Consider the following 19,561-nt stretch of genomic DNA (forward strand, 5'->3'; position numbering starts at 1 on the left):
CTCTCACTGAGATACACACAATCTGACGTTGCCTCTGAGCTCCGTTGCTGGCAAAGAACTGAAACGGACATACATTCCTGTGGGGAAACACAGGGCTTTGCTAGGATTTCTCTAGGCAGTGTGTTTTCCCTGGGCCTCACTGTAGCAACACTATCTCGCCAGGGCAACACTGCATGGGATTTCCTCTGCCAGGAGAGAGCTCCTGCTTTGTAGTTTGTGCTGGGAAACCTTGCTTTGGCAAGTGCCAAATGACCGCATTCGGGCAGAAAGAAAAGAGAATAGCAAGAGGCCTTTTCTCCCCGGCTGCTTTCCCAAGCCCTTCCAGCTAAAACTATGTCGTTGCTCCTCTGGAAGGATCCCTGCACCGTGACGTAGTTTTTCAGAAGAAGCCTTGCGTTTGCAAGAGCAAATGAGGAATTCGTTGCAGTAAAGAGGAAGGCAAGAAAGTTTCTCTCCTTCTGCCTGCTTTGCTCAGAGGACTGGATGAAGTCAGGGAGTTCTCCCTTTCACTGAGAAACGTGCAGGCTGCTGTTGCCTGTGCGCTCTCTTCTTTGCAAAAGAGTCTGCAGTTCCACGCTTTGAACCGTGGAAAGGCGCCGGGCTCTGCTAAGATTTCCCCCGGCGCTTCGTTTGCCCTGGGCCAAAGCGAGCCTTCACATTAGCTGAACGCTAACACTGCATACTCGTTCCACTTCCAGAACAGGGCTACCGCGAGGCAGTTCTCCGGGGGAAAACGGCCCTTCGCGAAGGGCAGATCTGTCGAGCTCATTGCGGGAAAGCGAAAGCAAAGGACGCTTTTCTCCCTCTAACTGCTTTCGTCAGAGGAACGGGGGAAGTCACAGTGTTCTTTCTCTCACTGAGATACACACAATCTGACGTTGCCTCTGAGCTCCGTTGCTGGCAAAGAACTGAAACGGACATACATTCCTGTGGGGAAACACAGGGCTTTGCTAGGATTTCTCTAGGCAGTGTGTTTTCCCTGGGCCTCACTGTAGCAACACTATCTCGCCAGGGCAACACTGCATGGGATTTCCTCTGCCAGGAGAGAGCTCCTGCTTTGTAGTTTGTGCTGGGAAACCTTGCTTTGGCAAGTGCCAATTGACCGCATTCGGGCAGAAAGAAAAGAGAATAGCAAGAGGCCTTTTCTCCCCGGCTGCTTTCCCAAGCCCTTCCAGCTAAAACTATGTCGTTGCTCCTCTGGAAGGATCCCTGCACCGTGACGTAGTTTTTCAGAAGAAGCCTTGCGTTTGCAAGAGCAAATGAGGAATTCGTTGCAGGAAAGAGGAAGGCAAGAAAGTTTCTCTCCTTCTGCCTGCTTTGCTCAGAGGACTGGATGAAGTCAGGGAGTTCTCCCTTTCACTGAGAAACGTGCAGGCTGCTGTTGCCTGTGCGCTCTCTTCTTTGCAAAAGAGTCTGCAGTTCCACGCTTTGAACCGTGGAAAGGCGCCGGGCTCTGCTAAGATTTCCCCGGCGCTTCGTTTGCCCTGGGCCAAAGCGAGCCTTCACATTAGCTGAACGCTAACACTGCATACTCGTTCCACTTCCAGAACAGGGCTACCGCGAGGCAGTTCTCCGGGGGAAAACAGCCCTTCGCGAAGGGCAGATCTGTCGAGCTCATTGCGGGAAAGCGAAAGCAAAGGACGCTTTTCTCCCTCTAACTGCTTTCGTCAGAGGAACGGGGGAAGTCACAGTGTTCTTTCTCTCACTGAGATACACACAATCTGACGTTGCCTCTGAGCTCCGTTGCTGGCAAAGAACTGAAACGGACATACATTCCTGTGGGGAAACACAGGGCTTTGCTAGGATTTCTCTAGGCAGTCTGTTTTCCCTGGGCCTCACTGTAGCAACACTATCTCGCCAGGGCAACACTGCATGGGATTTCCTCTGCCAGGAGAGAGCTCCTGCTTTGTAGTTTGTGCTGGGAAACCTTGCTTTAGCAAGTGCCAAATGACCGCATTCGGGCAGAATGAAAAGAGAATAGCAAGAGGCCTTTTCTCCCCGGCTGCTTTCCCAAGCCCTTCCAGCTAAAACTATGTCGTTGCTCCTCTGGAAGGATCCCTGCACCGTGACGTAGTTTTTCAGAAGAAGCCTTGCGTTTGCAAGAGCAAATGAGGAATTCGTTGCAGGAAAGAGGAAGGCAAGAAAGTTTCTCTCCTTCTGCCTGCTTTGCTCAGAGGACTGGATGAAGTCAGGGAGTTCTCCCTTTCACTGAGAAATCTGCAGGCTGCTGTTGCCTGGGCGCTCTCTTCTTTGCAAAAGAGTCTGCAGTTCCACGCTTTGAACCGTGGAAAGGCGCCGGGCTCTGCTAAGATTTCCCCCGGCGCTTCGTTTGCCCTGGGCCAAAGCGAGCCTTCACATTAGCTGAACGCTAACACTGCATACTCGTTCCACTTCCAGAACAGGGCTACGGCGAGGCAGTTCTCCGGGGGAAAACGGCCCTTCGCGAAGGGCAGATCTGTCGAGCTCATTGCGGGAAAGCGAAAGCAAAGGACGCTTTTCTCCCTCTAACTGCTTTCGTCAGAGGAACGGGGGAAGTCACAGTGTTCTTTCTCTCACTGAGATACACACAATCTGACGTTGCCTCTGAGCTCCGTTGCTGGCAAAGAACTGAAACGGACATACATTCCTGTGGGGAAACACAGGGCTTTGCTAGGATTTCTCTAGGCAGTGTGTTTTCCCTGGGCCTCACTGTAGCAACACTATCTCGGCAGGGCAACACTGCATGGGATTTCCTCTGCCAGGAGAGAGCTCCTGCTTTGTAGTTTGTGCTGGGAAACCTTGCTTTGGCAAGTGCCAAATGACCGCATTCGGGCAGAAAGAAAAGAGAATAGCAAGAGGCCTTTTCTCCCCGGCTGCTTTCCCAAGCCCTTCCAGCTAAAACTATGTCGTTGCTCCTCTGGAAGGATCCCTGCACCGTGACGTAGTTTTTCAGAAGAAGCCTTGCGTTTGCAAGAGCAAATGAGGAATTCGTTGCAGGAAAGAGGAAGGCAAGAAAGTTTCTCTCCTTCTGCCTGCTTTGCTCAGAGGACTGGATGAAGTCAGGGAGTTCTCCCTTTCACTGAGAAACGTGCAGGCTGCTGTTGCCTGTGCGCTCTCTTCTTTGCAAAAGAGTCTGCAGTTCCACGCTTTGAACCGTGGAAAGGCGCCGGGCTCTGCTAAGATTTCCCCCGGCGCTTCGTTTGCCCTGGGCCAAAGCGAGCCTTCACATTAGCTGAACGCTAACACTGCATACTCGTTCCACTTCCAGAACAGGGCTACCGCGAGGCAGTTCTCCTGGGGAAAACGGCCCTTCGCGAAGGGCAGATCTGTCGAGCTCATTGCGGGAAAGCGAAAGCAAAGGACGCTTTTCTCCCTCTAACTGCTTTCGTCAGAGGAACGGGGGAAGTCACAGTGTTCTTTCTCTCACTGAGATACACACAATCTGACGTTGCCTCTGAGCTCCGTTGCTGGCAAAGAACTGAAACGGACATACATTCCTGTGGGGAAACACAGGGCTTTGCTAGGATTTCTCTAGGCAGTGTGTTTTCCCTGGGCCTCACTGTAGCAACACTATCTCGCCAGGGCAACACTGCATGGGATTTCCTCTGCCAGGAGAGAGCTCCTGCTTTGTAGTTTGTGCTGGGAAACCTTGCTTTGGCAAGTGCCAATTGACCGCATTCGGGCAGAAAGAAAAGAGAATAGCAAGAGGCCTTTTCTCCCCGGCTGCTTTCCCAAGCCCTTCCAGCTAAAACTATGTCGTTGCTCCTCTGGAAGGATCCCTGCACCGTGACGTAGTTTTTCAGAAGAAGCCTTGCGTTTGCAAGAGCAAATGAGGAATTCGTTGCAGGAAAGAGGAAGGAAAGAAAGTTTCTCTCCTTCTGCCTGCTTTGCTCAGAGGACTGGATGAAGTCAGGGAGTTCTCCCTTTCACTGAGAAATTTGCAGGCTGCTGTTGCCTGGGCGCTCTCTTCTTTGCAAAAGAGTCTGCAGTTCCACGCTTTGAACCGTGGAAAGGCGCCGGGCTCTGCTAAGATTTCCCCGGCGCTTCGTTTGCCCTGGGCCAAAGCGAGCCTTCACATTAGCTGAACGCTAACACTGCATACTCGTTCCACTTCCAGAACAGGGCTACCGCGAGGCAGTTCTCCGGGGGAAAACAGCCCTTCGCGAAGGGCAGATCTGTCGAGCTCATTGCGGGAAAGCGAAAGCAAAGGACGCTTTTCTCCCTCTAACTGCTTTCGTCAGAGGAACGGGGGAAGTCACAGTGTTCTTTCTCTCACTGAGATACACACAATCTGACGTTGCCTCTGAGCTCCGTTGCTGGCAAAGAACTGAAACGGACATACATTCCTGTGGGGAAACACAGGGCTTTGCTAGGATTTCTCTAGGCAGTCTGTTTTCCCTGGGCCTCACTGTAGCAACACTATCTCGCCAGGGCAACACTGCATGGGATTTCCTCTGCCAGGAGAGAGCTCCTGCTTTGTAGTTTGTGCTGGGAAACCTTGCTTTAGCAAGTGCCAAATGACCGCATTCGGGCAGAAAGAAAAGAGAATAGCAAGAGGCCTTTTCTCCCCGGCTGCTTTCCCAAGCCCTTCCAGCTAAAACTATGTCGTTGCTCCTCTGGAAGGATCCCTGCACCGTGACGTAGTTTTTCAGAAGAAGCCTTGCGTTTGCAAGAGCAAATGAGGAATTCGTTGCAGGAAAGAGGAAGGAAAGAAAGTTTCTCTCCTTCTGCCTGCTTTGCTCAGAGGACTGGATGAAGTCAGGGAGTTCTCCCTTTCACTGAGAAACGTGCAGGCTGCTGTTGCCTGTGCGCTCTCTTCTTTGCAAAAGAGTCTGCAGTTCCACGCTTTGAACCGTGGAAAGGCGCCGGGCTCTGCTAAGATTTCCCCGGCGCTTCGTTTGCCCTGGGCCAAAGCGAGCCTTCACATTAGCTGAACGCTAACACTGCATACTCGTTCCACTTCCAGAACAGGGCTACCGCGAGGCAGTTCTCCGGGGGAAAACAGCCCTTCGCGAAGGGCAGATCTGTCGAGCTCATTGCGGGAAAGCGAAAGCAAAGGACGCTTTTCTCCCTCTAACTGCTTTCGTCAGAGGAACGGGGGAAGTCACAGTGTTCTTTCTCTCACTGAGATACACACAATCTGACGTTGCCTCTGAGCTCCGTTGCTGGCAAAGAACTGAAACGGACATACATTCCTGTGGGGAAACACAGGGCTTTGCTAGGATTTCTCTAGGCAGTGTGTTTTCCCTGGGCCTCACTGTAGCAACACTATCTCGGCAGGGCAACACTGCATGGGATTTCCTCTGCCAGGAGAGAGCTCCTGCTTTGTAGTTTGTGCTGGGAAACCTTGCTTTGGCAAGTGCCAAATGACCGCATTCGGGCAGAAAGAAAAGAGAATAGCAAGAGGCCTTTTCTCCCCGGCTGCTTTCCCAAGCCCTTCCAGCTAAAACTATGTCGTTGCTCCTCTGGAAGGATCCCTGCACCGTGACGTAGTTTTTCAGAAGAAGCCTTGCGTTTGCAAGAGCAAATGAGGAATTCGTTGCAGGAAAGAGGAAGGCAAGAAAGTTTCTCTCCTTCTGCCTGCTTTGCTCAGAGGACTGGATGAAGTCAGGGAGTTCTCCCTTTCACTGAGAAACGTGCAGGCTGCTGTTGCCTGTGCGCTCTCTTCTTTGCAAAAGAGTCTGCAGTTCCACGCTTTGAACCGTGGAAAGGCGCCGGGCTCTGCTAAGATTTCCCCCGGCGCTTCGTTTGCCCTGGGCCAAAGCGAGCCTTCACATTAGCTGAACGCTAACACTGCATACTCGTTCCACTTCCAGAACAGGGCTACCGCGAGGCAGTTCTCCTGGGGAAAACGGCCCTTCGCGAAGGGCAGATCTGTCGAGCTCATTGCGGGAAAGCGAAAGCAAAGGACGCTTTTCTCCCTCTAACTGCTTTCGTCAGAGGAACGGGGGAAGTCACAGTGTTCTTTCTCTCACTGAGATACACACAATCTGACGTTGCCTCTGAGCTCCGTTGCTGGCAAAGAACTGAAACGGACATACATTCCTGTGGGGAAACACAGGGCTTTGCTAGGATTTCTCTAGGCAGTGTGTTTTCCCTGGGCCTCACTGTAGCAACACTATCTCGCCAGGGCAACACTGCATGGGATTTCCTCTGCCAGGAGAGAGCTCCTGCTTTGTAGTTTGTGCTGGGAAACCTTGCTTTGGCAAGTGCCAATTGACCGCATTCGGGCAGAAAGAAAAGAGAATAGCAAGAGGCCTTTTCTCCCCGGCTGCTTTCCCAAGCCCTTCCAGCTAAAACTATGTCGTTGCTCCTCTGGAAGGATCCCTGCACCGTGACGTAGTTTTTCAGAAGAAGCCTTGCGTTTGCAAGAGCAAATGAGGAATTCGTTGCAGGAAAGAGGAAGGAAAGAAAGTTTCTCTCCTTCTGCCTGCTTTGCTCAGAGGACTGGATGAAGTCAGGGAGTTCTCCCTTTCACTGAGAAATTTGCAGGCTGCTGTTGCCTGGGCGCTCTCTTCTTTGCAAAAGAGTCTGCAGTTCCACGCTTTGAACCGTGGAAAGGCGCCGGGCTCTGCTAAGATTTCCCCGGCGCTTCGTTTGCCCTGGGCCAAAGCGAGCCTTCACATTAGCTGAACGCTAACACTGCATACTCGTTCCACTTCCAGAACAGGGCTACCGCGAGGCAGTTCTCCGGGGGAAAACAGCCCTTCGCGAAGGGCAGATCTGTCGAGCTCATTGCGGGAAAGCGAAAGCAAAGGACGCTTTTCTCCCTCTAACTGCTTTCGTCAGAGGAACGGGGGAAGTCACAGTGTTCTTTCTCTCACTGAGATACACACAATCTGACGTTGCCTCTGAGCTCCGTTGCTGGCAAAGAACTGAAACGGACATACATTCCTGTGGGGAAACACAGGGCTTTGCTAGGATTTCTCTAGGCAGTCTGTTTTCCCTGGGCCTCACTGTAGCAACACTATCTCGCCAGGGCAACACTGCATGGGATTTCCTCTGCCAGGAGAGAGCTCCTGCTTTGTAGTTTGTGCTGGGAAACCTTGCTTTAGCAAGTGCCAAATGACCGCATTCGGGCAGAAAGAAAAGAGAATAGCAAGAGGCCTTTTCTCCCCGGCTGCTTTCCCAAGCCCTTCCAGCTAAAACTATGTCGTTGCTCCTCTGGAAGGATCCCTGCACCGTGACGTAGTTTTTCAGAAGAAGCCTTGCGTTTGCAAGAGCAAATGAGGAATTCGTTGCAGGAAAGAGGAAGGAAAGAAAGTTTCTCTCCTTCTGCCTGCTTTGCTCAGAGGACTGGATGAAGTCAGGGAGTTCTCCCTTTCACTGAGAAACGTGCAGGCTGCTGTTGCCTGTGCGCTCTCTTCTTTGCAAAAGAGTCTGCAGTTCCACGCTTTGAACCGTGGAAAGGCGCCGGGCTCTGCTAAGATTTCCCCGGCGCTTCGTTTGCCCTGGGCCAAAGCGAGCCTTCACATTAGCTGAACGCTAACACTGCATACTCGTTCCACTTCCAGAACAGGGCTACCGCGAGGCAGTTCTCCGGGGGAAAACAGCCCTTCGCGAAGGGCAGATCTGTCGAGCTCATTGCGGGAAAGCGAAAGCAAAGGACGCTTTTCTCCCTCTAACTGCTTTCGTCAGAGGAACGGGGGAAGTCACAGTGTTCTTTCTCTCACTGAGATACACACAATCTGACGTTGCCTCTGAGCTCCGTTGCTGGCAAAGAACTGAAACGGACATACATTCCTGTGGGGAAACACAGGGCTTTGCTAGGATTTCTCTAGGCAGTCTGTTTTCCCTGGGCCTCACTGTAGCAACACTATCTCGCCAGGGCAACACTGCATGGGATTTCCTCTGCCAGGAGAGAGCTCCTGCTTTGTAGTTTGTGCTGGGAAACCTTGCTTTAGCAAGTGCCAAATGACCGCATTCGGGCAGAATGAAAAGAGAATAGCAAGAGGCCTTTTCTCCCCGGCTGCTTTCCCAAGCCCTTCCAGCTAAAACTATGTCGTTGCTCCTCTGGAAGGATCCCTGCACCGTGACGTAGTTTTTCAGAAGAAGCCTTGCGTTTGCAAGAGCAAATGAGGAATTCGTTGCAGGAAAGAGGAAGGCAAGAAAGTTTCTCTCCTTCTGCCTGCTTTGCTCAGAGGACTGGATGAAGTCAGGGAGTTCTCCCTTTCACTGAGAAATCTGCAGGCTGCTGTTGCCTGGGCGCTCTCTTCTTTGCAAAAGAGTCTGCAGTTCCACGCTTTGAACCGTGGAAAGGCGCCGGGCTCTGCTAAGATTTCCCCCGGCGCTTCGTTTGCCCTGGGCCAAAGCGAGCCTTCACATTAGCTGAACGCTAACACTGCATACTCGTTCCACTTCCAGAACAGGGCTACCGCGAGGCAGTTCTCCGGGGGAAAACGGCCCTTCGCGAAGGGCAGATCTGTCGAGCTCATTGCGGGAAAGCGAAAGCAAAGGACGCTTTTCTCCCTCTAACTGCTTTCGTCAGAGGAACGGGGGAAGTCACAGTGTTCTTTCTCTCACTGAGATACACACAATCTGACGTTGCCTCTGAGCTCCGTTGCTGGCAAAGAACTGAAACGGACATACATTCCTGTGGGGAAACACAGGGCTTTGCTAGGATTTCTCTAGGCAGTGTGTTTTCCCTGGGCCTCACTGTAGCAACACTATCTCGGCAGGGCAACACTGCATGGGATTTCCTCTGCCAGGAGAGAGCTCCTGCTTTGTAGTTTGTGCTGGGAAACCTTGCTTTGGCAAGTGCCAAATGACCGCATTCGGGCAGAAAGAAAAGAGAATAGCAAGAGGCCTTTTCTCCCCGGCTGCTTTCCCAAGCCCTTCCAGCTAAAACTATGTCGTTGCTCCTCTGGAAGGATCCCTGCACCGTGACGTAGTTTTTCAGAAGAAGCCTTGCGTTTGCAAGAGCAAATGAGGAATTCGTTGCAGGAAAGAGGAAGGCAAGAAAGTTTCTCTCCTTCTGCCTGCTTTGCTCAGAGGACTGGATGAAGTCAGGGAGTTCTCCCTTTCACTGAGAAACGTGCAGGCTGCTGTTGCCTGTGCGCTCTCTTCTTTGCAAAAGAGTCTGCAGTTCCACGCTTTGAACCGTGGAAAGGCGCCGGGCTCTGCTAAGATTTCCCCCGGCGCTTCGTTTGCCCTGGGCCAAAGCGAGCCTTCACATTAGCTGAACGCTAACACTGCATACTCGTTCCACTTCCAGAACAGGGCTACCGCGAGGCAGTTCTCCTGGGGAAAACGGCCCTTCGCGAAGGGCAGATCTGTCGAGCTCATTGCGGGAAAGCGAAAGCAAAGGACGCTTTTCTCCCTCTAACTGCTTTCGTCAGAGGAACGGGGGAAGTCACAGTGTTCTTTCTCTCACTGAGATACACACAATCTGACGTTGCCTCTGAGCTCCGTTGCTGGCAAAGAACTGAAACGGACATACATTCCTGTGGGGAAACACAGGGCTTTGCTAGGATTTCTCTAGGCAGTGTGTTTTCCCTGGGCCTCACTGTAGCAACACTATCTCGCCAGGGCAACACTGCATGGGATTTCCTCTGCCAGGAGAGAGCTCCTGCTTTGTAGTTTGTGCTGGGAAACCTTGCTTTGGCAAGTGCCAATTGACCGCATTCGGGCAGAAAGAAAAGAGAATAGCAAGAGGCCTTTTCTCCCCGGCTGCTTTCCCAAGCCCTTCCAGCTAAAACTATGTCGTTGCTCCTCTGGAAGGATCCCTGCACCGTGACGTAGTTTTTCAGAAGAAGCCTTGCGTTTGCAAGAGCAAATGAGGAATTCGTTGCAGGAAAGAGGAAGGAAAGAAAGTTTCTCTCCTTCTGCCTGCTTTGCTCAGAGGACTGGATGAAGTCAGGGAGTTCTCCCTTTCACTGAGAAATTTGCAGGCTGCTGTTGCCTGGGCGCTCTCTTCTTTGCAAAAGAGTCTGCAGTTCCACGCTTTGAACCGTGGAAAGGCGCCGGGCTCTGCTAAGATTTCCCCGGCGCTTCGTTTGCCCTGGGCCAAAGCGAGCCTTCACATTAGCTGAACGCTAACACTGCATACTCGTTCCACTTCCAGAACAGGGCTACCGCGAGGCAGTTCTCCGGGGGAAAACAGCCCTTCGCGAAGGGCAGATCTGTCGAGCTCATTGCGGGAAAGCGAAAGCAAAGGACGCTTTTCTCCCTCTAACTGCTTTCGTCAGAGGAACGGGGGAAGTCACAGTGTTCTTTCTCTCACTGAGATACACACAATCTGACGTTGCCTCTGAGCTCCGTTGCTGGCAAAGAACTGAAACGGACATACATTCCTGTGGGGAAACACAGGGCTTTGCTAGGATTTCTCTAGGCAGTCTGTTTTCCCTGGGCCTCACTGTAGCAACACTATCTCGCCAGGGCAACACTGCATGGGATTTCCTCTGCCAGGAGAGAGCTCCTGCTTTGTAGTTTGTGCTGGGAAACCTTGCTTTAGCAAGTGCCAAATGACCGCATTCGGGCAGAAAGAAAAGAGAATAGCAAGAGGCCTTTTCTCCCCGGCTGCTTTCCCAAGCCCTTCCAGCTAAAACTATGTCGTTGCTCCTCTGGAAGGATCCCTGCACCGTGACGTAGTTTTTCAGAAGAAGCCTTGCGTTTGCAAGAGCAAATGAGGAATTCGTTGCAGGAAAGAGGAAGGAAAGAAAGTTTCTCTCCTTCTGCCTGCTTTGCTCAGAGGACTGGATGAAGTCAGGGAGTTCTCCCTTTCACTGAGAAACGTGCAGGCTGCTGTTGCCTGTGCGCTCTCTTCTTTGCAAAAGAGTCTGCAGTTCCACGCTTTGAACCGTGGAAAGGCGCCGGGCTCTGCTAAGATTTCCCCGGCGCTTCGTTTGCCCTGGGCCAAAGCGAGCCTTCACATTAGCTGAACGCTAACACTGCATACTCGTTCCACTTCCAGAACAGGGCTACCGCGAGGCAGTTCTCCGGGGGAAAACAGCCCTTCGCGAAGGGCAGATCTGTCGAGCTCATTGCGGGAAAGCGAAAGCAAAGGACGCTTTTCTCCCTCTAACTGCTTTCGTCAGAGGAACGGGGGAAGTCACAGTGTTCTTTCTCTCACTGAGATACACACAATCTGACGTTGCCTCTGAGCTCCGTTGCTGGCAAAGAACTGAAACGGACATACATTCCTGTGGGGAAACACAGGGCTTTGCTAGGATTTCTCTAGGCAGTCTGTTTTCCCTGGGCCTCACTGTAGCAACACTATCTCGCCAGGGCAACACTGCATGGGATTTCCTCTGCCAGGAGAGAGCTCCTGCTTTGTAGTTTGTGCTGGGAAACCTTGCTTTAGCAAGTGCCAAATGACCGCATTCGGGCAGAATGAAAAGAGAATAGCAAGAGGCCTTTTCTCCCCGGCTGCTTTCCCAAGCCCTTCCAGCTAAAACTATGTCGTTGCTCCTCTGGAAGGATCCCTGCACCGTGACGTAGTTTTTCAGAAGAAGCCTTGCGTTTGCAAGAGCAAATGAGGAATTCGTTGCAGGAAAGAGGAAGGCAAGAAAGTTTCTCTCCTTCTGCCTGCTTTGCTCAGAGGACTGGATGAAGTCAGGGAGTTCTCCCTTTCACTGAGAAATCTGCAGGCTGCTGTTGCCTGGGCGCTCTCTTCTTTGCAAAAGAGTCTGCAGTTCCACGCTTTGAACCGTGGAAAGGCGCCGGGCTCTGCTAAGATTTCCCCCGGCGCTTCGTTTGCCCTGGGCCAAAGCGAGCCTTCACATTAGCTGAACGCTAACACTGCATACTCGTTCCACTTCCAGAACAGGGCTACGGCGAGGCAGTTCTCCGGGGGAAAACGGCCCTTCGCGAAGGGCAGATCTGTCGAGCTCATTGCGGGAAAGCGAAAGCAAAGGACGCTTTTCTCCCTCTAACTGCTTTCGTCAGAGGAACGGGGGAAGTCACAGTGTTCTTTCTCTCACTGAGATACACACAATCTGACGTTGCCTCTGAGCTCCGTTGCTGGCAAAGAACTGAAACGGACAAACATTCCTGTGGGGAAACACAGGGCTTTGCTAGGATTTCTCTAGGCAGTGTGTTTTCCCTGGGCCTCACTGTAGCAACACTATCTCGCCAGGGCAACACTGCATGGGATTTCCTCTGCCAGGAGAGAGCTCCTGCTTTGTAGTTTGTGCTGGGAAACCTTGCTTTGGCAAGTGCCAATTGACCGCATTCGGGCAGAAAGAAAAGAGAATAGCAAGAGGCCTTTTCTCCCCGGCTGCTTTCCCAAGCCCTTCCAGCTAAAACTATGTCGTTGCTCCTCTGGAAGGATCCCTGCACCGTGACGTAGTTTTTCAGAAGAAGCCTTGCGTTTGCAAGAGCAAATGAGGAATTCGTTGCAGGAAAGAGGAAGGCAAGAAAGTTTCTCTCCTTCTGCCTGCTTTGCTCAGAGGACTGGATGAAGTCAGGGAGTTCTCCCTTTCACTGAGAAACGTGCAGGCTGCTGTTGCCTGTGCGCTCTCTTCTTTGCAAAAGAGTCTGCAGTTCCACGCTTTGAACCGTGGAAAGGCGCCGGGCTCTGCTAAGATTTCCCCGGCGCTTCGTTTGCCCTGGGCCAAAGCGAGCCTTCACATTAGCTGAACGCTAACACTGCATACTCGTTCCACTTCCAGAACAGGGCTACCGCGAGGCAGTTCTCCGGGGGAAAACAGCCCTTCGCGAAGGGCAGATCTGTCGAGCTCATTGCGGGAAAGCGAAAGCAAAGGACGCTTTTCTCCCTCTAACTGCTTTCGTCAGAGGAACGGGGGAAGTCACAGTGTTCTTTCTCTCACTGAGATACACACAATCTGACGTTGCCTCTGAGCTCCGTTGCTGGCAAAGAACTGAAACGGACATACATTCCTGTGGGGAAACACAGGGCTTTGCTAGGATTTCTCTAGGCAGTGTGTTTTCCCTGGGCCTCACTGTAGCAACACTATCTCGCCAGGGCAACACTGCATGGGATTTCCTCTGCCAGGAGAGAGCTCCTGCTTTGTAGTTTGTGCTGGGAAACCTTGCTTTGGCAAGTGCCAAATGACCGCATTCGGGCAGAAAGAAAAGAGAATAGCAAGAGGCCTTTTCTCCCCGGCTGCTTTCCCAAGCCCTTCCAGCTAAAACTATGTCGTTGCTCCTCTGGAAGGATCCCTGCACCGTGACGTAGTTTTTCAGAAGAAGCCTTGCGTTTGCAAGAGCAAATGAGGAATTCGTTGCAGGAAAGAGGAAGGCAAGAAAGTTTCTCTCCTTCTGCCTGCTTTGCTCAGAGGACTGGATGAAGTCAGGGAGTTCTCCCTTTCACTGAGAAACGTGCAGGCTGCTGTTGCCTGTGCGCTCTCTTCTTTGCAAAAGAGTCTGCAGTTCCACGCTTTGAACCGTGGAAAGGCGCCGGGCTCTGCTAAGATTTCCCCCGGCGCTTCGTTTGCCCTGGGCCAAAGCGAGCCTTCACATTAGCTGAACGCTAACACTGCATACTCGTTCCACTTCCAGAACAGGGCTACCGCGAGGCAGTTCTCCTGGGGAAAACGGCCCTTCGCGAAGGGCAGATCTGTCGAGCTCATTGCGGGAAAGCGAAAGCAAAGGACGCTTTTCTCCCTCTAACTGCTTTCGTCAGAGGAACGGGGGAAGTCACAGTGTTCTTTCTCTCACTGAGATACACACAATCTGACGTTGCCTCTGAGCTCCGTTGCTGGCAAAGAACTGAAACGGACATACATTCCTGTGGGGAAACACAGGGCTTTGCTAGGATTTCTCTAGGCAGTGTGTTTTCCCTGGGCCTCACTGTAGCAACACTATCTCGCCAGGGCAACACTGCATGGGATTTCCTCTGCCAGGAGAGAGCTCCTGCTTTGTAGTTTGTGCTGGGAAACCTTGCTTTGGCAAGTGCCAATTGACCGCATTCGGGCAGAAAGAAAAGAGAATAGCAAGAGGCCTTTTCTCCCCGGCTGCTTTCCCAAGCCCTTCCAGCTAAAACTATGTCGTTGCTCCTCTGGAAGGATCCCTGCACCGTGACGTAGTTTTTCAGAAGAAGCCTTGCGTTTGCAAGAGCAAATGAGGAATTCGTTGCAGGAAAGAGGAAGGAAAGAAAGTTTCTCTCCTTCTGCCTGCTTTGCTCAGAGGACTGGATGAAGTCAGGGAGTTCTCCCTTTCACTGAGAAACGTGCAGGCTGCTGTTGCCTGTGCGCTCTCTTCTTTGCAAAAGAGTCTGCAGTTCCACGCTTTGAACCGTGGAAAGGCGCCGGGCTCTGCTAAGATTTCCCCGGCGCTTCGTTTGCCCTGGGCCAAAGCGAGCCTTCACATTAGCTGAACGCTAACACTGCATACTCGTTCCACTTCCAGAACAGGGCTACCGCGAGGCAGTTCTCCGGGGGAAAACAGCCCTTCGCGAAGGGCAGATCTGTCGAGCTCATTGCGGGAAAGCGAAAGCAAAGGACGCTTTTCTCCCTCTAACTGCTTTCGTCAGAGGAACGGGGGAAGTCACAGTGTTCTTTCTCTCACTGAGATACACACAATCTGACGTTGCCTCTGAGCTTCCGTTGCTGGCAAAGAACTGAAACGGACATACATTCCTGTGGGGAAACACAGGGCTTTGCTAGGATTTCTCTAGGCAGTCTGTTTTCCCTGGGCCTCACTGTAGCAACACTATCTCGCCAGGGCAACACTGCATGGGATTTCCTCTGCCAGGAGAGAGCTCCTGCTTTGTAGTTTGTGCTGGGAAACCTTGCTTTAGCAAGTGCCAAATGACCGCATTCGGGCAGAAAGAAAAGAGAATAGCAAGAGGCCTTTTCTCCCCGGCTGCTTTCCCAAGCCCTTCCAGCTAAAACTATGTCGTTGCTCCTCTGGAAGGATCCCTGCACCGTGACGTAGTTTTTCAGAAGAAGCCTTGCGTTTGCAAGAGCAAATGAGGAATTCGTTGCAGGAAAGAGGAAGGAAAGAAAGTTTCTCTCCTTCTGCCTGCTTTGCTCAGAGGACTGGATGAAGTCAGGGAGTTCTCCCTTTCACTGAGAAACGTGCAGGCTGCTGTTGCCTGTGCGCTCTCTTCTTTGCAAAAGAGTCTGCAGTTCCACGCTTTGAACCGTGGAAAGGCGCCGGGCTCTGCTAAGATTTCCCCGGCGCTTCGTTTGCCCTGGGCCAAAGCGAGCCTTCACATTAGCTGAACGCTAACACTGCATACTCGTTCCACTTCCAGAACAGGGCTACCGCGAGGCAGTTCTCCGGGGGAAAACGGCCCTTCGCGAAGGGCAGATCTGTCGAGCTCATTGCGGGAAAGCGAAAGCAAAGGACGCTTTTCTCCCTCTAACTGCTTTCGTCAGAGGAACGGGGGAAGTCACAGTGTTCTTTCTCTCACTGAGATACACACAATCTGACGTTGCCTCTGAGCTCCGTTGCTGGCAAAGAACTGAAACGGACATACATTCCTGTGGGGAAACACAGGGCTTTGCTAGGATTTCTCTAGGCAGTCTGTTTTCCCTGGGCCTCACTGTAGCAACACTATCTCGGCAGGGCAACACTGCATGGGATTTCCTCTGCCAGGAGAGAGCTCCTGCTTTGTAGTTTGTGCTGGGAAACCTTGCTTTGGCAAGTGCCAAATGACCGCATTCGGGCAGAAAGAAAAGAGAATAGCAAGAGGCCTTTTCTCCCCGGCTGCTTTCCCAAGCCCTTCCAGCTAAAACTATGTCGTTGCTCCTCTGGAAGGATCCCTGCACCGTGACGTAGTTTTTCAGAAGAAGCCTTGCGTTTGCAAGAGCAAATGAGGAATTCGTTGCAGGAAAGAGGAAGGCAAGAAAGTTTCTCTCCTTCTGCCTGCTTTGCTCAGAGGACTGGATGAAGTCAGGGAGTTCTCCCTTTCACTGAGAAATCTGCAGGCTGCTGTTGCCTGGGCGCTCTCTTCTTTGCAAAAGAGTCTGCAGTTCCACGCTTTGAACCGTGGAAAGGCGCCGGGCTCTGCTAAGATTTCCCCCGGCGCTTCGTTTGCCCTGGGCCAAAGCGAGCCTTCACATTAGCTGAACGCTAACACTGCATACTCGTTCCACTTCCAGAACAGGGCTACCGCGAGGCAGTTCTCCGGGGGAAAACGGCCCTTCGCGAAGGGCAGATCTGTCGAGCTCATTGCGGGAAAGCGAAAGCAAAGGACGCTTTTCTCCCTCTAACTGCTTTCGTCAGAGGAACGGGGGAAGTCACAGTGTTCTTTCTCTCACTGAGATACACACAATCTGACGTTGCCTCTGAGCTCCGTTGCTGGCAAAGAACTGAAACGGACATACATTCCTGTGGGGAAACACAGGGCTTTGCTAGGATTTCTCTAGGCAGTGTGTTTTCCCTGGGCCTCACTGTAGCAACACTATCTCGGCAGGGCAACACTGCATGGGATTTCCTCTGCCAGGAGAGAGCTCCTGCTTTGTAGTTTGTGCTGGGAAACCTTGCTTTGGCAAGTGCCAAATGACCGCATTCGGGCAGAAAGAAAAGAGAATAGCAAGAGGCCTTTTCTCCCCGGCTGCTTTCCCAAGCCCTTCCAGCTAAAACTATGTCGTTGCTCCTCTGGAAGGATCCCTGCACCGTGACGTAGTTTTTCAGAAGAAGCCTTGCGTTTGCAAGAGCAAATGAGGAATTCGTTGCAGGAAAGAGGAAGGCAAGAAAGTTTCTCTCCTTCTGCCTGCTTTGCTCAGAGGACTGGATGAAGTCAGGGAGTTCTCCCTTTCACTGAGAAACGTGCAGGCTGCTGTTGCCTGTGCGCTCTCTTCTTTGCAAAAGAGTCTGCAGTTCCACGCTTTGAACCGTGGAAAGGCGCCGGGCTCTGCTAAGATTTCCCCCGGCGCTTCGTTTGCCCTGGGCCAAAGCGAGCCTTCACATTAGCTGAACGCTAACACTGCATACTCGTTCCACTTCCAGAACAGGGCTACCGCGAGGCAGTTCTCCGGGGGAAAACGGCCCTTCGCGAAGGGCAGATCTGTCGAGCTCATTGCGGGAAAGCGAAAGCAAAGGACGCTTTTCTCCCTCTAACTGCTTTCGTCAGAGGAACGGGGGAAGTCACAGTGTTCTTTCTCTCACTGAGATACACACAATCTGACGTTGCCTCTGAGCTCCGTTGCTGGCAAAGAACTGAAACGGACATACATTCCTGTGGGGAAACACAGGGCTTTGCTAGGATTTCTCTAGGCAGTGTGTTTTCCCTGGGCCTCACTGTAGCAACACTATCTCGCCAGGGCAACACTGCATGGGATTTCCTCTGCCAGGAGAGAGCTCCTGCTTTGTAGTTTGTGCTGGGAAACCTTGCTTTGGCAAGTGCCAATTGACCGCATTCGGGCAGAAAGAAAAGAGAATAGCAAGAGGCCTTTTCTCCCCGGCTGCTTTCCCAAGCCCTTCCAGCTAAAACTATGTCGTTGCTCCTCTGGAAGGATCCCTGCACCGTGACGTAGTTTTTCAGAAGAAGCCTTGCGTTTGCAAGAGCAAATGAGGAATTCGTTGCAGGAAAGAGGAAGGCAAGAAAGTTTCTCTCCTTCTGCCTGCTTTGCTCAGAGGACTGGATGAAGTCAGGGAGTTCTCCCTTTCACTGAGAAATCTGCAGGCTGCTGTTGCCTGGGCGCTCTCTTCTTTGCAAAAGAGTCTGCAGTTCCACGCTTTGAACCGTGGAAAGGCGCCGGGCTCTGCTAAGATTTCCCCCGGCGCTTCGTTTGCCCTGGGCCAAAGCGAGCCTTCACATTAGCTGAACGCTAACACTGCATACTCGTTCCACTTCCAGAACAGGGCTACCGCGAGGCAGTTCTCCGGGGGAAAACGGCCCTTCGCGAAGGGCAGATCTGTCGAGCTCATTGCGGGAAAGCGAAAGCAAAGGACGCTTTTCTCCCTCTAACTGCTTTCGTCAGAGGAACGGGGGAAGTCACAGTGTTCTTTCTCTCACTGAGATACACACAATCTGACGTTGCCTCTGAGCTCCGTTGCTGGCAAAGAACTGAAACGGACATACATTCCTGTGGGGAAACACAGGGCTTTGCTAGGATTTCTCTAGGCAGTGTGTTTTCCCTGGGCCTCACTGTAGCAACACTATCTCGCCAGGGCAACACTGCATGGGATTTCCTCTGCCAGGAGAGAGCTCCTGCTTTGTAGTTTGTGCTGGGAAACCTTGCTTTGGCAAGTGCCAAATGACCGCATTCGGGCAGAAAGAAAAGAGAATAGCAAGAGGCCTTTTCTCCCCGGCTGCTTTCCCAAGCCCTTCCAGCTAAAACTATGTCGTTGCTCCTCTGGAAGGATCCCTGCACCGTGACGTAGTTTTTCAGAAGAAGCCTTGCGTTTGCAAGAGCAAATGAGGAATTCGTTGCAGTAAAGAGGAAGGCAAGAAAGTTTCTCTCCTTCTGCCTGCTTTGCTCAGAGGACTGGATGAAGTCAGGGAGTTCTCCCTTTCACTGAGAAACGTGCAGGCTGCTGTTGCCTGTGCGCTCTCTTCTTTGCAAAAGAGTCTGCAGTTCCACGCTTTGAACCGTGGAAAGGCGCCGGGCTCTGCTAAGATTTCCCCCGGCGCTTCGTTTGCCCTGGGCCAAAGCGAGCCTTCACATTAGCTGAACGCTAACACTGCATACTCGTTCCACTTCCAGAACAGGGCTACCGCGAGGCAGTTCTCCGGGGGAAAACGGCCCTTCGCGAAGGGCAGATCTGTCGAGCTCATTGCGGGAAAGCGAAAGCAAAGGACGCTTTTCTCCCTCTAACTGCTTTCGTCAGAGGAACGGGGGAAGTCACAGTGTTCTTTCTCTCACTGAGATACACACAATCTGACGTTGCCTCTGAGCTCCGTTGCTGGCAAAGAACTGAAACGGACATACATTCCTGTGGGGAAACACAGGGCTTTGCTAGGATTTCTCTAGGCAGTGTGTTTTCCCTGGGCCTCACTGTAGCAACACTATCTCGCCAGGGCAACACTGCATGGGATTTCCTCTGCCAGGAGAGAGCTCCTGCTTTGTAGTTTGTGCTGGGAAACCTTGCTTTGGCAAGTGCCAATTGACCGCATTCGGGCAGAAAGAAAAGAGAATAGCAAGAGGCCTTTTCTCCCCGGCTGCTTTCCCAAGCCCTTCCAGCTAAAACTATGTCGTTGCTCCTCTGGAAGGATCCCTGCACCGTGACGTAGTTTTTCAGAAGAAGCCTTGCGTTTGCAAGAGCAAATGAGGAATTCGTTGCAGGAAAGAGGAAGGCAAGAAAGTTTCTCTCCTTCTGCCTGCTTTGCTCAGAGGACTGGATGAAGTCAGGGAGTTCTCCCTTTCACTGAGAAACGTGCAGGCTGCTGTTGCCTGTGCGCTCTCTTCTTTGCAAAAGAGTCTGCAGTTCCACGCTTTGAACCGTGGAAAGGCGCCGGGCTCTGCTAAGATTTCCCCGGCGCTTCGTTTGCCCTGGGCCAAAGCGAGCCTTCACATTAGCTGAACGCTAACACTGCATACTCGTTCCACTTCCAGAACAGGGCTACCGCGAGGCAGTTCTCCGGGGGAAAACAGCCCTTCGCGAAGGGCAGATCTGTCGAGCTCATTGCGGGAAAGCGAAAGCAAAGGACGCTTTTCTCCCTCTAACTGCTTTCGTCAGAGGAACGGGGGAAGTCACAGTGTTCTTTCTCTCACTGAGATACACACAA

The sequence above is a fragment of the Elephas maximus genome, chromosome 18, assembly GCF_024166365.1.
Source record: "Elephas maximus indicus isolate mEleMax1 chromosome 18, mEleMax1 primary haplotype, whole genome shotgun sequence".
Classification (NCBI taxonomy): domain Eukaryota; kingdom Metazoa; phylum Chordata; class Mammalia; order Proboscidea; family Elephantidae; genus Elephas; species Elephas maximus.